We start from the raw sequence: 12599 nt of genomic DNA on the forward strand, positions 1-12599 counted from the left end.
GGGATCAGACACCCAGGGGAGTGAATCTCCCTGGCAACGTGGAATATGACTCCCGGGGAGGAATGTAGACCTGGCATCGTGGGACGGAGAACATCTTCTTGACCAAAAGGGGGATGTGAAAGGAAATGAAATAAGCTTCAGTGGCAGAGAGAATCCAAAAGGAGCCGAGAGGTCACTCTGGTGGGCACTCTTATGCACACTTTAGACAACCCTTTTTAGGTTCTAAAGAATTGGGGTAGCTGGTGGTGGATACCTGAAACTATCAAACTACAACCCAGAACCCATGAATCTCGAAGACAGTTGTATAAAAATGTAGCTTACGAGGGGTGACAATGGGATTGGGAAAGCCATAAGGACCACACTCCACTTTGTCTAGTTTATGGATGGATGAGTAGAAAAATAGGGGAAGGAAACAAACAGACAAAGGTACCCAGTGTTCTTTTTTACTTCAATTGCTCTTTTTCACTCTAATTATTATTCTTGTTATTTTTGTGTGTGTGCTAATGAAGGTGCCAGGGATTGATTTGGGTGATGAATGTACCACTATGTAATGATACTGTAAACAATCGAAAGTACGATTTGTTTTGTATGACTGCGTGCTATGTGAATATATCTCAATAAAATGAAGATTAAAAACAAAACAAAACAAAAAACAATTTTCAGAATAACATAACAAATTAAATATTTTATTGTTATCTTAAGGAAAAAAATAAAAATAAAATTTTAAATTAAAAATCATTTTTAAATGACAAACATTAAGTTCAAAAGGAATTCTGCAGGTAATGTAGCAATTGAAATATTTTAAAGAACATTTCTTCAAAAAACATATATTATCTGCCAAATTTGTCATTTGACAGTGTTATAAAGTGATAAATTATGTAATCAGATAATGACTTTATGAGATATGAATATATGAATAGATGAAATAATGCTATTTTTTGCAGGTTGATGTGAACATTATTTTTTTCAAAAATTAGCTTAAACATTTATTGATATTAAACATTCCATATTACTCTTCTTATCCAAATTTCACACACAATAATAGTTTAATGAAATACATATTTTAGATAAAATATGCCTCAATTAAACACAAAATAATTATATCTGTGAATGACTATTTTATATTTATTGATACCATGACTACATCTATTTCTTAATGATAAAAAATTGCATCAATTTATCCATCTGTCTGTGTCTTTCTAATTTTACATACACACTGAAAATTATAAATATTATTTAGTTATTTGGAATTTTATTACTATTATACTGTCTGTAAATATTATTTATTTATTTGAAATTATATTCCTATTATATTACAATTCTTTTTATTTTCCATAAAATAAAATGACAACAAGTACAGTGAGTTTTCAGGAGTAGCCCCTTTTCCAAAAAATGGTAAGGATATTTTAAACAATAAAAATTACCAAGGCTACCCTGAGCTGACCCTGGGAGAGGGTAGGTCCATCTCAGTGGTGCTATGGAGACCTCCACCCAGTACTGCTCCCCTTCTAGCCTGTCCTCTCTTTCCCATGAGTCCCCATTGTTCATAGGACTCTTGGATCTGATATCTTGGGGTGAGGCAAGAGCAGGCCTGGGGAGGGTGGTCACCGCTGAGAAGCTGCTATGTGATCAAGGTGATAGAGTTCCAAAAAATGGCACTCAGAAACTGCTACACCAGCCAAATGCTCTTTTGGAACAAGAGTCTAGATGTCAGCCAAAGGTCTGTGGCTTGAGACTAATTGAGTCAGCACATGATAATGACCCCAGAATGACTGCAAGTGTAAGAGACTTTGAAGTAAAAGATTTTCTCAGTTCAACTCAGTTCTTTGGCTTTGATACAGAGACATTTTCTCTAGCTGTGAATTTTACTGGACAGATTTCTGTCCAAAATGAAGGTACAACCAAAACACCTTGGGTGTGCAGGACTGAACTGCTTTTATTTGGCCATAAAATCAGTTGAAGAGGAAAGGAATGTCCCATTGTCAACTTGATCTGTATAAGCCAATATACAGTTTCAGACTTCATGAGAAAGGAAAATATTGTATTGAGAAAGGTGTGTTGAAAAGTCAAAGCTACTACTGCCTTTCAATTTCTGCAACTCTACTATTCACTCATTCAAGAGAACATGACACAAGGAAGGAAAAATAGCCTTAATTTTGAAAGACTAGAAGCTCTACTTAAGGTGTACCACTGCAGTATCATGTTTTCTAAAGCAAAGCCTTCTGTGTTAGCACTGTTTGTCATTGCATTGGAGATGCAACCACAGAAGTGTGTAGAATTTACAGAAGGATTAGAATGTCTTCAAAAACATTCCAAGATAAATGGCAGAGATTTGATCTTCTTGCAAGGGTTTGTATCCTAGTGTTTAACTGAATATGCATCAAAAAAGTGTTCCAAACCAAATGTTCAGAAGTTGAAATTGATTATTTCTGAGTGTACTGCATGACATAATTACTACAGAATCAACCACCTTCCAACAATTCCTGAAATGATTCCTGAATCAGATTATTACTGCAATTACATCTATTCTCTGAAGCCTTTTTCCACAATGCTGAGATACGGATTCAATAGTGTTATAATGGATTTAAGCTGTCATGTCACAAAACATCAGAATTAGATTAACATTGATATTCTCAGACTTGGGAAAACTGCCTGCTTAATATTACACTATAGAATTTAGTTTAGATTTGAATTCATCTGTGAAGCCTACAGACCATCTGATAGCATACATATGAAACTAATGACAAGCCTGGGAAAATAAACTGTGAATTTTCATTCTTAACATTGATTCAAATTTCTATATTGGATCAATATATTGTATTTAGGTGGTACTGACATTGATAACCTATTTAGATTAAATCACTTAAGTGTGCTTTTTAAATTGTGATGTGTCTGTCAATACCAACTTTCATGTGCACTTTTCAGACAAAACAGATTATTATTCTAGGCAGTATAAATGATTTCTTGGTACTCATAAAACCAAGTGATGGATATCCCAATGATGTTAATTTATTAGTACATAACAATTACATTTAAATTTGAAGGCATTTGATATAAAGCAAAAAATATAGACCTGTTAAACTTTGTATATTCATTAAGTTATTGTTGATATTTTTTCTATAACACAGGTGATGTTTATATCCATGATAAAAATTGTTATATAGAATCTTCAGCCTCAGTATAGTCCTACTGAGAAAGTTAGATTCTCTTGTAACAAAATGAATTATTACTCCAAAACTTGCTTTACCCCACCAAAGCAAGTCCAGGCTAAATTAAACATTGCAGAAGTTTTTACTGAGGACTGTTTATGTAAAATCAACATTCCCTAATTTATAGTTTAGTTTAAAAGGAGGAGATTACACTTTCAGTAATGCCCATACTGTGCCAATACAAAGTTTTAAGTAGGCACCCTCAAAATAAGTAAAGTTCAGTATTTTCCATGTAAATACATGAATGTAAGGTCTACAGTATTAAAGTTGCCATTGAAAATAGTTTCTGAGTGCAAATTGGTAGCCTAAGTCAACCTAGAACAGCTGTCCCAAATCAGATTTATTTTTGACATCATGTTATGAATATATATACACTGAAAAATAAACCAAAAAACAATAATGTCTGATAAGTTATACCTAACTTTTGAAAACTATATTTGCAGATAACTTTTCAGTTTACCCAAATGACTGATACAGTTCATGTTGAATACAACAGTGTTAATTTTGAGTTGGCAGATATAACCTAACAAACTCCCATTAAGTTTAGTACTAAAAGATATACCTTTCAATAAAATTACTGAAATGGAAAAAAAAAATGACCAAGGATGATTACAGACCACAATGTGGAGCATTTATTGTAAGTTGCAGTTTGAACAACACTGAATGAATTGTTTTGTCCTAAAGCAAAATGACTGGTTATTACAGAATTAAAAAGAAGAGAAAAACATAGGATAAAACTTTAATGGATATGGAAAGTTTTGAATTATTTGCAGAAAAAAAATTTTATTTTTCATGATCAAAGCTGGATAAAACTTTGTGGGTTTTTCTATACGGAATTTTAAGAAATGGTATATTCATTTAAAACTAGAATTTGATTTTCTCTCTGAGAAAATGATAATATTGACTGGAATTATTGGTTTGCTCATAGTAAGAGATTATAAGTCTTTATTTACCTTTTGAGTATTTGACCTAGAAGGCAGATAGTTTGTGTTGTCACAGGTTTGTCTCTTTGTAGCTCAAACATATGAAATCCATTAGAAAAGGCCTGAAGCTTAACACATTGGATTCAGTTGGTTTGGGTTTCATTCAAGGAAACTCCCACTCAAATATGAGTATAAGGAGAGACAATAGTTTAAAAGTAAAGATAACTCAAGGCAAGAATTGAAATTCAACACATTTACTAAAGGAACACTTAAGGTAAAAGAAACAAGTTTACAAAGTAAAAAAGAGATGCATTACTAAGGCTGGGAAATTCTACCCCTTCCAGTTGCAGCTAGATATGAGATTAGAAGACAGTTACAGTCTAAGTTAAAGAGTATTTATAGAGTCTTTGATTTGGGATATATTCAGTTAAATAATATTCTCTTCTTATGTTTGAAGCACAGGGGATGTGCTGTAGGTAGTGAACTATGTGTGAATAAAACCAATGGAGGGTATTTACAGCATTAATAGAGATTCAAACTTTATCTTGAATGTTTGCAAAATTTTATTGCAAATATTTCTACTAATTAACTTATGACTATTGTAAGAGCAATATAACATATTTTTACTTATATAAAATCTAAAAATTACCAGAGATTACTATTACTTATATCTGAGTATAGTTTTCTTATTTCATTCTTTAATTAATCTAGTTATATTATGTCCTTTACTTTTTGTTTTCAACTCAGACATATTTAGACTCTCCTTCAGTACAATCTTCTAATATAGAACTTGAGGGGTATGAATCACCATCTGTCCCAGTTATTATAGTAAGGCCTTTCCACTTCACATCATTTGGAAATTGTACTTAAGTATTCAGGGTAAAAGTTCAGTTAAATATGCTTCCATATATATTAGATGGAACAACTGGTTCCTTACTATTATAATAGAACACATTATATGGTATGTGAGAGCAGCAAGGCTACACAGCTGTTTGGTTCTTACATAGAGACAGTCAGCATCCTGATTTTTAGATTCCTCAGTAGAGATATTACCCTGCAACAATGTCTTAGCACAATAATTTCCTATACTTTATGTTGGCCTTGTCATGTCTTTATTGCTTAAAAGAATCCAGTCTTATCCCTTTAAAAATAACTACATAATTAAAAGTATTATATTCACTGTCATGATTACAGTTTAATCTTTTATTGTCACTCTGGTTAAATTGGGAGCCAAGTATTGTTTCACAGTGACCTCTGACAAAGTAGGAAACACCCTGAAAAGTTTGACATTTTTTCTTCCCCAAGCAAATCCTAGATAATGACTTCTTTCCTTTTTTAAATTTTTATTTAGATTGTGCACATACCATACAATTATCCAAAGATCCAAAATGTACTATCAGTTGCCCGATACCCTCATACAGGTGTTTATCCATCACCACACTTAATTTTTATTCAATTTTTAGAAACTTTTCATTACTCAGACAAGAAATAAAGTGAAAGATAAAAAAAAAAAGAAAAGGAAACTCAAATCCTCCCATACCCCTAACCAAACCCCCTCAATTGTTGACTTGTAGTATTGGTATAGTATATTTGTTACTGTTTATGAAAGAACATTGAAATACTACTAACTATAGTATATAGTTTGCAACAGGTATATATTTTTCCCTATATGCCCCTCTATTATTAACTTCTAATTGTATTGTCATACATTTGTTCTGGTTCATGGAAGAGATTTCTAATATTTGTACAGTTAATCATGGACATTGCCCACCATAGGATTCAGTTTTATACATTTCCATCTTTTGGCTTCCAAATTTCCTTCTGGTGACATATATGAATCTGAGCTTCACCTTTCCACCTCATTCACTCACCATTCAGCACTGTTAGTTATTCTCAAATCTTGCTACTACACCTCTGTTCATTTCCAAACATTTAAGTTTATCCTAGTTGAACATTCTGCTCATACTAAGCAACCACTCCCCATTCTTTAGCCTCATCCTCTATCTTTGTACCTTGTATTTCATGTCTATGAGTTTACATATTATAGTTCCTATCAGTGAGACCCTGCAATATTTGTTCTTATGTGTCTGGCTTATTTCACTCAGTATATTCCCCTCAAGGTTTCATCAACCCATTTTTTTAGATGGTTTTGTTCACATGTCATACCTTCCATCCTAAGTAAACAATAGATGGTTCTCTCTATGGTCACATATTTATGTGTTCCCCACCTTCACCATTTTTAACACCTTGCAAGGTTGACATTTTCTTGTTCTCCCTCATAAAAGAAAATATTTGTACATTTTATCACAATTGTTGAGCATTCTAGATTTCACTGAGTTACAAGTCCCAGTCTTTATCTTTCCTCCTTTCTTCTGGTGTCTCACATGCTCCCAACCTTCCTCTCTCCACTGTATTCATAGTTATCTTTGTTCAGTGTACTTACATTGCTGTGCTACCATCTCCCAAAATTGTGTTCAAAACCATGCACTCCTGTCTTCTCTTATCACTCTGTAGTGCTCCTGTTAGTATTTCCTGTAGGCCAGGTTTCTTGTTCACAAAGTCTCTCATTGTTTCTCAGAAAATATTTTGAGCTCTCCCTCATATTTGAAGAACAGCTTTGCTGGATATAGGATAATTGGTTGGTGGTTTTTCTCTTTCAGTATCATAAATATATCACACCACTTCCTTCTTGCCTCCATGGTTTCTGGTGAGAGATCCACACATAGTCTTATTAAGCTTCCTTTGTATGTGATGGATTGCTTTTCTCTTGCTGCTTTCAGGATTCTCTCTTTGTCTTTGACATTTGATAATCTGATTATTAAGTGTCTTAGTATAGGCCTATTCAGATCTATTCTATTTGGAGTATGTTATGCTTCTTGGATCTGTAATTTTATGTCTTTCATAAAAGATGGGAAATTTTCTTTGATATTTTCCTCTGTTAGTGCTTCTGCCCCATTTCCCTTCTTTTCGCCTTCTGGGACACCAATGATATGTACATTCTTGTACTTTGTATCATCCTTAAGTTCCCAGAGATGTTGCTCATATTTTTTCATTCTTTTCTCCATCTGTTCCTTTGAATGTAGGCTTTCAGGTGTTTTGTTCTCCAGTTCTTAAGTGTTTTCTTCTGCCTCTTGAGATCTGCTGTTGTATGTTTCCATTGTGTCTTTCATCTGTTGTGTTGTGCCTTTCATTTCCATAGATTCTGCTCATTGTTTTTTTGAACTTTTGATTTCTGCCTTTTGTATGCTCAGTGTTTTCTTTATAGCTTTTATCTCTTTTGCCAATCTTCTCTAAACTCTTTGAATTGATTTAGCATTAGTTATTTAAATTCCTGTAACTCAGTTGAAGTGTACGTTTGCTCCTTTGGGCTGTAATTTCATTTTTCTTGGTGTAGGTTGTAGTTTTCTGTTGTCTAGGCATCTGATCTCCTACATTGCTGTCTAGGCCACCCCAATCAGGTTCTCCCAGAGGAGAACAGGCTCAGGTCACAGAAGGAGGAAATATTCAGTACCTGGTTTCCCTGATGGTTTTTCTTAGAGTATTGACACACCCTGTACTTCTCTGCCTGGCAGATGCACCTGTCAGCCTGTCACTCACTGGTGTAAGGGTTTTGGCCCATGGCTCTCCTCCCCCAGGCATTGGGGTCTGGTTCTGGTAAGGCACGCAGTAGACCTGGGCCCCTCCCTTTCCTCTTTGGAAGCTATGCATCCTCCAGAGAGGTCATCTCCATATCAATAAGTTCCTTGTTTCTCTGACTTTGCTGGTCAAAGTTCTGCAATTTTAAAATGACTGAGGCTTTCTTTACTGCAAAGCACTGTGTGCTGAATATGGCTGAGGATTTCTCTACAGAGAGAGAAAGAGACAGCTCCTAGATTCACCCTTCAGCCAGAGATATTATCCAATCCTCTGGGCTTCCCATCCTGAGACAGATATATCCCCTGACTCTCCCAAGGTCAGTTGTCTCCAAAAGTCTCTGTCTGCTTGTTGGGGATTTGCTGTCTGTATTGAGCAGTTAACATATAATGTTACTGTATGTTCAAATGATTTCCACAAACAATATTTCATATACTGCACCATAATTTGGTGAAAAAGATTATTTTCCTCTCAAAAATATATTGTTATATAATTAGTGCTTTTAATGACCTTTCAGAACAGAGACTATTTTAATCTGAAAAGTCAGTTTATTTATTTGAAGAAACTAGAAGTATCTAAGAATATCAAGTGAATAAAGGCCCATCCATGTTTAACTCAACTAGGTAACTTGTACATTTTTACTATGTATAATAAATCTATCAAATATCCATTCACTTACGCTTAAACACTCCTGTGAGAGAAAGATTTATTTTGCCGCTCATGATTTTTCCCATGTGAACTTTTGATTTTTTATGCAAAAATTTAGCTTAAAGGTCAAAATTCTTTCATTTTAGAGTTTTTAAAATTATATTTAATTGAATCCACTGTGGCAAATAAATACATAAAATCTTCTACTGCCCATTTTAAAATATATTCAATTACTATGTATTAGGTATATATATTTTAGAATTCAAAGATTGAGACAATGTTTCTTCTCTTATTGTAGAGAACTCTGAAGGGTATATGGCATCAAACATATGTGGTAAATAGAAAAAACTGGTATGGAAGATCTGCTCAATTTCACATTTATTTATACTGACTCAGAATAGAATTGATTGTTATGTAACATTACATTTAGCTGTGCTGCATAAGTATGGCTGATAGTGTCAAATGAGTAAACTTCTTACAAAATAATAACATTCTCATCTTTTCTATTATCATTTGAATTTTTTGGCCTAAAAGTATACCCTACTTTTTCCATAAATATTAGATATAGTCTAACTTACCTTTTACAGGTTAGCCCAAACTATCACCACAACACTTTTTTTGTAAAAGTGAATGCTTCACAAACAGTATCCAAAGAGATTCATCCTCATTAGATGTCATAGCCATACATTGCCAATGAACTAAAGAGGTTAAATAAAATATGAAGTACTCTACTACAGAGGTTTGATACAATTTACAATTCTACCTGCACTGTCCTCAGAGAAAACATCCTTGTCTTCCCTTTTGTTCCCTTGGGTAGCCAAACACACCTATTCTGTTGTCCTTCAAATGCTGATATTAAGCAAGTCTTTTCTCTTGGAAACAAGCAAAAAATGTTAATTAGTCACATAAGCATGCATTCATCAGCCCCAGCTAAGTCCATCTAAAAACTAGAAAAGTATGGAGGTGAAATCCCAGGGCAGAATTCAACATCTGCTTCCTTGGATCAAGAGTGAGTGGGTTTTCTTCCTGGTGTCACTACTAATTAGTAAAGATGTAGCAAAGGTGGTACTGAGAGGGAAATTTATTGCTCTAAACGCTTATATTAAGAGAAGAGAGAGCAAAAATTGAGGAATAAATTGTTCACCTGGAGGAACTTGAGAAAGAATAGCATACTAACCCAAAGCAAATAGAAGGAAAATATAAATTTGAGCATAAATAAATGAAAATGGGAAAAGGGAAACAATAGAGAGAATCAACAAAAGCAGCAGTTTGTTCTTTGAGAAAATCAACAAAATTGATGGACCACTACCTAGGCTAAGAAAACAAGAGAGAGCATATTCAAATAAATGCAATCAGAAGCAGGAAAGGAAACATAACTACTGACACTTCAGATACAAAGGAGATAATGAGGAGACACTATGAGCAACTATATGCTAGTAAACAAAAAACAGAGATGACGTGGACAACTTCCTATCAAAGCATAAACAGCCAACATTGACTTGAGAAGAATTTGATGACATTAACTAACCAATCACAAGTAAAGTGATTGAGTCATCAAAAAGCCCCCAAAAAGAAAATCCAGGGCAAGTGGATTCACTTGTGATTTCTACCAAGCATTCAAGAAAGAATTTCTCCCAATCATTCTCAAAATCTTCAAAATATTGACTAGGAAGGAAAGCTACCTTACTCATTCTGTTAAACCCACATGACACTAATACCAAAATCAGACAAAGATGACAAAAAAGAGAAAATTACAGACCAATCTCTTTAAAGAACATAGATACAAAAATCCTCAACAAAATACTTGCAAATCAAATCCAGTAGCACATTAAAAGAATTATACACCATAACTAGGTGGGGTTTATTCCAGGTATGCAAGGTAGGTTCAACACAAGGAAATCAACTAATGTAACACACCATATCAATAAATCAAAGCAGAAAAAAACATGAGATCATCACAATCAATGCAGAAAAGGCATTTGACAAAATTCAATATCCTTTCTTTATGAAAACACTTCAAAGGACAGGAATAGAAGGGATTTTTCTCAATATGATAAAGGCAATATGTGAAAAACCCACATCTAACTTCATACTCAGTGGGGTGAGACTGAAATCCTTCCCTTTAAAATCAGGAACAAGACAGGAATTCCTGCTGTCACCATTGTTGTTCTACATTGTGACAAAAGTTCTAGCTAGAGAAATTAGGCAAGAAAAAAGAAATAAAATTCATCCAAATTGGAAAGGAAGTAAAATTTCACTCATTGCAGATGACATAATTCTATATGTGGAAAATCCAGAAAAATTTACAGCAAAGCTATTAGAGCTAATCAATGAATACAGCAAAGTGGCAGGCTTCAAGATCAACATGGAAATCTATAGTGTTCTTATACAAAAGTAATGTGCAACAAGAGAAAGAAATCAAGAAAAACTTTCCATTTGGAATAGCAACCAAAAGATCAAGTATTTAGGAATAAACTTAACCAAGGTCACAAAAGAACCATGCAAAGAAAACTACAAGAAACCACTAAAAGAAATCAAGTAGGACCTAAAAATTTGGAAGAACATACCAGTTCATGGATTGGAAGACTAAACATAATTAAGATACCAATTTTACCTAAACTGATTTTTAGATTCAATGCACTATCAATTAAAATCCCAAGAACTTTTTTTGTAGAAAAAGAAAAACCAATAAACAAATTTGTTTGGAAGGGAAGGGTGGCTGGAATAGCTAAAAACATCTTGAGAAAGAGGAACAAAGTGAGAGGTCTCATACTACCTGACTTGAAGCATACTACAGAGCTACAATGTTCAAAGGAGCATGGTACTTACATAAGGTTAGAAATACCAACAAATGGAATCAAATTGAGTTTTCCAGAATCAACTCTTCCATCTACAGACAATTGATATTTTTAAGGCAGTCAAACCAAAGCAACTGGGAGAGAGCAGTCTCTTAAATAAATGTTATTTAGAGACTTGGCTATCCATTTCCAAGGAAATGAAAGAGGACCCCTATCTCTCACCTTATACAAAAAATAACTCAAAATGTATCAAAGTCCTGAATATTAGCACTAAAGCCATAAGACTCTTAGAAAAATATATAGGGCAATTTCTTAAAGATACTGTGATGAGTGATTTCTTAGATCTTAATCCCAAAGCATGAGCAACAAAATAGCAAATAGACACACAGAATCCCCTCAAAATTGCACACTTTTGTGCATCAAAGGACTTTGTCAGAAAGGTAAAAAGGCAGCCTACAAAATGTGAGACAATATTTGGAAACCACATGTCAGGTAAGTGTTTAATATCCCAAATATATAAAGTGATCCTACAACTCAACAACAGAAAGACAAATAACCCAATGAAAAACTGGGCAAAAGACATAGACAATTTTTTGAAGAGGAAATACAAATGGTTCAAAATCATATGAAAAAAAATGCTCAACTTCACTGGCTATTACAGAAATGCAAATCAAACCCTTAATGAGATATCTTTTCACACCTAACAGAATGGCCATTATCCAAAAAACAGAAAATTTCAAGTGCTGGAGAGGTTGTGGAGAAAGGGGCACACTTATTCACTGTTGGTGGGAATGTAGAGTATTGCAACCACTCTGGAAGACAGTGTAGCAGTTCCTCAGGAAGCTAAGTATAGATTTGCCTTATGACCTAGCTATTCCATTAGTAGGCATATAATCAGAGGAACTGGATGTTAAGACATGAATGGATATTTGTAAACCAAAGTTTATCATGGCTTTTTTCACAATATCCAAGAGATGGAAACAGCCCAAGTGTCCATCAATAGGCAAGTGGGTAAACACACTGTGGTACATACACATGATGGAATATTATGCAGCTGTAAGGCAGAACAAAGACACAAAATATATAATAATGTGGATGAAACTTGAGTAGATTACATTGAGTGAAGTTAGCTAGAAATAAAAGGACAAATATTGTCTCTGCTTCCTAATATGAACTAATATTAATGAGCAAACTTTGAGAATTAAAAGCTAACACAGGGTACCTGGAGATAGAAAGTGGGCAGAGATTGGCCATTTGATACTGAAAGACTACAGAATGCACAACAGGATTGATTGTATAGATCCAGAAGAAGATAGCATTATACTCTGTGATGGTAGCACAATATTGTAACTACCTTGAACAAAGATGCCCATGAATAAAGCTAAAAA

At 34.0% G+C, this 12599-nt stretch overlaps 1 pseudogene; it reads left to right on the forward strand.

The window, feature by feature from the left end:
- Positions 1–1477: 1477 nt before the first annotated feature.
- LOC119524773 lies at positions 1478–2617 on the forward strand (annotated as a pseudogene).
- Positions 2618–12599: the final 9982 nt, after the last annotated feature.

The sequence above is a fragment of the Choloepus didactylus genome (assembly GCF_015220235.1).
Source record: "Choloepus didactylus isolate mChoDid1 chromosome 13 unlocalized genomic scaffold, mChoDid1.pri SUPER_13_unloc1, whole genome shotgun sequence".
Lineage (NCBI taxonomy): Eukaryota > Metazoa > Chordata > Mammalia > Pilosa > Megalonychidae > Choloepus > Choloepus didactylus.